Below are 5,767 nucleotides of genomic sequence, written 5' to 3'. Positions count from 1 at the left end.
CTGAATGATCATTGGGTCAGGCCAAGGTATCCACAACCTTTTGGGTCCCCTGCCAAGTCCAGCCAGGGATACTGGGCCCAAACCACGGGTGGAGCTCAGCTAGTTTCTCAGGGCCTGAACCGTCTGCCACAGCAGGAGAACTGTGACTGTACTGAGCAAGCACCCAGGGTGGAAGTGAGCACCCCACCCAGTTTGCGTCACAGCAGGAAAACCAAGTCTGCGCTGATCACGCACCCAGGGTATATCTGAGTGCTCCGCCCAGTCCGCGTCACAGCAGGAAAACTGCCACAGCGCTGAGCAAAAACCCAGAATATAACTGAGAGCTCCGCCCAGCCTGTGTCACAACAGGAAAACTGCCGCAGCCCTGAGCAAGCACCCAGAGTATAACTGAGAACTCCGCCCAGCTCGTGTCACAGCAGGAAAACTGTGTCTGCACTGAGCCAGAGCCCAGGGTAGAAGCGGGCACTCCACCCAGCCTGCGTTACAGCAGAGGAGCTGCACCTCAGGCAGAATTGCCCGCCGAGCCGAGCCCGCCTCTCCACAGCACAGCTCACTGAGCAAACCCAGGACTCCGGGGCCAAACCGTCCGCTGAGTCCAGCCTGGGTCTCAAGGCCACGCGACCCAAATCCTGTCCAGAGTCCCCTCGCCTGTCTACTGCACTAATCGCCTCCACTGGAAGGCTCTAAGCTGCAAACCTCAGCCACCGCCTCTGTCGCCGCTGGAGCTGCGCTGCTGGTATTTTCTTTATTGAGGAAACAAACTCTGAGTGTTTAACATTCCTGGTTTCCCTAGTGCTCTGTTGGAACAAGGATGTTTGTGCCTACAAGAAATAGTGATGTGAAACAGTTATGCCACTGATCTACACAGTTATTTTAATATATTATGACACAACCATATCCACTGGAAATGGTAAAAGTCAGGAAGCCAGAACTGTTTCACACAGTTTCAACAAAGCTGGGCCACATGGTATAATCACTATCATTCTGTCTCTCCCTTGTAAGTTTTTGGTCTCTGCATGTTTTAGGGTGTTTATGCATTACAATTAAGTTTATGTCTTTTCCTGGGAATATTATGTCTAAGTCATTTGAATAAGGTCCTAAAAATAACCTTATCTACTCCATTTTGGAAGTCTTCCTTATGCCCTGGAGATGATTAAGCACAGATAAGCACATAGCTAGAAATTTCTTTTTGATGTTATTATTCCAGAAGTCATCTTGATGTATCCCCTGCTAAGCAAACTCAAACAACATAATTGGTGCATGGGAAACAAAGACAATTGACAAACTCTGACTGGCCAGAAAAATATTTAAAGATTCAAGGCCTTGTTTTAACCATACACATAGAAGGTTGCAGAGAGTACACCCCTAGAGGAAGAGAACTCAATAAATAAGATAGATTGGCTTTAAAAATAAAGAAAACTTTTCATATATAATAACATAGATATAGTAAAGGGAATTGGGTATTAGTATTTGCTAATCATAAAAATAATACAGTTCAGATATTCTCTGCTGTCTGAAGTACTCAAAACCACAAATGCTGCCAGGCTAAAAGCAGACTGTCATATAATAAATGCATTTTCTTTGGAGAAGGCATTCTGTAGATTCTTTAAATTGAAGTTATAGGGCTGATAGTAAAAAATAAAATCTGTTCTATTCTTACTTTCTAATTGCGACTAAACTTGTAACCCTGTACATGCAATGAAAACTCAAACACATACTTGGGGGCAAAATGATATGATCTGTACTTCTTGGACAATCATTAGGCTGTCTTTGTTCTGTAAAACCTATATAAATTTTAAAAATCAATCTGATTGCTAGTTAGTCAGAGCTGAAAGACTCTCCTTACCATTACACCTAACCCATTCCTCTCTTGCTGGCTCCTCGACTCCTCTGTCGGCTGCCCTGGGAAGAACAGGACCTGCTTCACTCTGGCATATTTTTTTTCTTAATTAATAGTTGTGCTGGGCAGTCTTATGTCAATTTCACCCAAGCTACATTCATCTGAGAGGATGGAACCTCAATTGCGAAAATGCTTCCATAAGATTGGACTTTAGCTTGTGCCAATGGGAGATTTTTCTAAATTAATGATTAATGAGGGAGGTTACAACCCATTGTGGGTGGTGCTATCCCTGAGCTGGTGGTTCTTGGTTCTATAACAAAGTAGGTTGAGCAAGCCATGATGAACAAGCCAGTAAGCAGCACCACCCCATGGGTTATCATCAGCTCCTACCTTCAGGTCCCTGTCCTCTTTGAGTTCCTGTCCTCATTTTCTTGGCTGAAGGACTACAATATGGACGTATAAGACAAAGATACCTCTCCCGAAACTTGCTTTTGGTCATAGTGATTAATTGTAGCCATAGAACACCTAAGACAACTGTGTTCTGATTATTAAAAAATGTGAAATTAGTGTGTCATGCAATACAATGTGTTTTGTTTTGATTTCTCCTAATGGATACATTTAATGATGATGCTTCTTCATCCAGGATTATAGAAGAGCCAGCCATTATGTCTGAAACATTAACTATCTATCATGAGGATGCATTTCTTCACCACTGTACAATGTATAGATGAACATGAACTACAAAACAATTCCAAGGTATTTTCATTAATGAACTCTACAAAATGTTTAAGAAAGGGTACTAGAGAACCTACAGATGACAAGTGGGGGAATGCAGAACTTAAGAACATCTTGAATGACATAATGATACTGTCTCAAATCCTTCCCCACAAATAAAAGGTATGGATTCCATATGCTGTGTTTCCAGAAAGTGTGAAGGTGAAACCATTTCAGTTTTATTTTAAAATGCTACCACTTCCCCAATACAAAAACCAGATAGAGTTATCAAGAGAAAAAGACAAATATTTCTAGGTAAATACAATGCAGCATCTCTTAACTAGTTATAGCAAATAATATCCAGCAATATTTGAAATAAAAGATAATATAAAATAATCCAATGAGGCTTCCTTACATTAAAAGTACAAGGTTGATTCCCTGCCACTGTCTAGTTGCTCAGAGGTGGAGGCTCCGGTGTGTTCAAGATTCTCGAGTTGAAGACCCAGAAAAAAAATCCACACACATATGAACACTTGATTTTTGACAAAGAAGCTAAATCTATTCAATGGAAAAAGGATAGCATCTTCAACAAATGGTGCTGGTCTAACTGGATATCTACTTGTAGAAAGATGCAAGCAGATTCATATTTATTACCATGCACAAAACTCAAGTGTAAATGAATTAAAGCCTTCAACATAAAACCAGAGACACTAAATCTGTTAGAAGAAAAAGTGGGGAAAAGCCTGGAACTCACTGGCATAGGAGACAATGTCCTGAACAGAACTCCAACAGCCCAGACTCTAAGGTCAACAACTAATAAACGGGACCTCATGAGGCTGAGAAGCTTCTGTAAGGCAGAAGACACTGTCAGCAGAACAAAGTGAGAGCCTAAACACCAGGACAAAGGACTAATATCCAAAATATATAAAAAGCTCAAGAAATTAAACACTACCAAACCAAATAACCCAGTTAAGAAAGCTCAGAACTAAACAGAGAATTCTCAACATAAGAATATTGAATGGTTGAGAAACACTTAAAGAAATTCTCAATGTCCTTAGTCATCAGAGAAATGCAAATCAAGATGACTCGGAGATTCCATCTTATACCAATCAGAATGGCTAAGATCAAAAACTCAAGTGACAGCATATGCTGGCAAGGATGTGGAGAAAGAGGAACACTCCTTCATTGCTGGTGGGAGTGTAAACTTGTAGAACCACTTTGGAAATCAATCTGGTGTTTTCTCAGAAAACTGGGAATAAGGCTACCTCAAGACCAAGCTATTTCACTCCTTGGAATATACCCAAAAGATGCTCAACCACACAACAAGGATATATGCTCAACTGCGCTCATAGCAGCCTTATCCATAATAGCCAGAACCTGAAAACAACTTATATGGTACATTCACACTACTCAGCTATTAAAAACAAGGAAATACTAAAATTTGCAGGCAAATGGATAGAATTAGAAATGATGATCCTGATTGAGTTAACCCAGACCCAGAATGATACACATGACATATACTCACTTATAATTGGACAGCAGCCCAACTGGGCTACCCCCTGAAAGTCTTCCCTTAGACAGAGATTAGGATAGATACTGGGATTTTTATTGGGACTCCAGGTGAGAGATCTAAGGAAAAATGGGGAAATAGAAGGATTCAGAGGGTGGTAGTAACCTACAAGAAGACCATTAAGGCTGGCAGAGCTGAACCAACGAGGGTCTGTTAAAACTAATACACCAAACAAGGACAATGCATGCAGTAAACCTAGAACCATCCAGATCTAGCCAAAGGACACCGCATTCTCCACAATTGTGAGAAGAGCAGAGACTGACTCAGACATGAACTCTGATACCCTCTAGTCGACCTCTTCTCCTTGGTGGGGAGACCTGGTGATACACAGAGAAAGAGTAAGCAGGATATCAGGAAGAGACCTGGTAGGCTGTGATCTTATAGTGGGGGACAAGGTCCCCTTCTGTCACAGACCTAGGGGAGGGGAATAGGATCAAAGATGGAGAGAGAGGCAATGGGAAAAATACAAGTGAGGGGATAACAAATGAGACATAATCTGAATAAATTACTTAAATAAAATTTTAAAAAATTCAGCCTCACCTATAATCCACCACCATGGCTGAGGAAGGCATTGCTGCTGGAGGTGTAACGGACGTCAACGCTGCTCCACAAGATGTGCTGAAGCCTGCCGTCATCCACGATGGCCTAGCATATGCCATACACAAAGCTGCCAAAGCTTTAGAAAAGTGCCAGGCCCACCTTCGTATGCTGGCATCCAACTGCAAGGATCCCATGTATGCCAAGCTGATGGAGGCGCTTTGTGCTGAGCACCAGATCAACCTGATTAAGGTTGATGACAACAAGAAACTGGGGGAATGGGTAAACCTCTGTAAAATCATCGAGAGGGAAAGCCACAGAAAGGGGTTGGTTGCAGTTGTGTAGTGGTTAAGGACTATGGCAAAGAATCTCAGGCCAAGGATTGACATCGAGGAATACTTCAAAGGCAAGAAACGAATAAATAAATTTCTGGCTCAAAAACAGTACAAGGCTGATTCAACACTTTATATCATTGATTTATTCCATTCATTATATCAAAACAACTTAAAAGATAAAATGAACACATTAGCAGATGCAGAAGCTCCAGTTATGTAAAGTCAACACTTGATCATGTTCCAAACTATCAAACCAAACTAGAAACAAAATGAATTTCCTTCAACTTAAAAAGAGTTTATGTAAAGCATGTCCATGTAACATGATCCCCCACAATGATTATAAAACTCAATGCTTTCCCTATGAGACCAAAGAAAATAATATATGTGAAAGAATAGACAGAGATCTGTTATTCAGAATGCAATCGTGGAGGTAGATTGGGAGTAGTATAGTCAGTCTTTTTTCTGTCAAAGGCATGGAAGAATAGAATCATCATAGAACAATTCACTTCAAGCAGCGATGGTGGAAAATTAGCCACTTAAATGAAACTATGAATCTTGAAAATGATTTGACAAATATTTGAAATGAAACAAACGTACATGAGTATATTGATGCGGTCTCAGAGCCAAATAATATAGAACATAAACTTTAGTGAGTCAGACCTTTAAAATATATTATTTATGTACAAATCAATATTGTAGAAATATAAAGACAAGTTTAAGCCTTGGATATCACATTTTTACAACATATTTACAATAAAGAGCACAGATAAA

The 5,767-nt window shown here is 40.6% G+C and overlaps 1 pseudogene across 1 annotated transcript; it reads left to right on the top strand.

Moving 5' to 3' along the window:
* The first annotated feature begins 4,679 nt into the window (after nucleotides 1–4,679).
* On the top strand, nucleotides 4,680–5,216 carry LOC311578195 (small ribosomal subunit protein eS12-like; annotated as a pseudogene). The gene has a single exon. The product of its transcript is annotated as a small ribosomal subunit protein eS12-like (transcript).
* The last annotated feature ends 551 nt before the right edge of the window (nucleotides 5,217–5,767 follow it).

The sequence above is a fragment of the Acomys minous genome (genome assembly GCF_964271855.1).
Source record: "Acomys minous genome assembly, chromosome: 2".
NCBI classification, from domain to species: domain Eukaryota; kingdom Metazoa; phylum Chordata; class Mammalia; order Rodentia; family Muridae; genus Acomys; species Acomys minous.
Note: the sequence above shows the minus strand (reverse complement) of the source record. Positions and strands in the feature narration are given on the sequence as shown.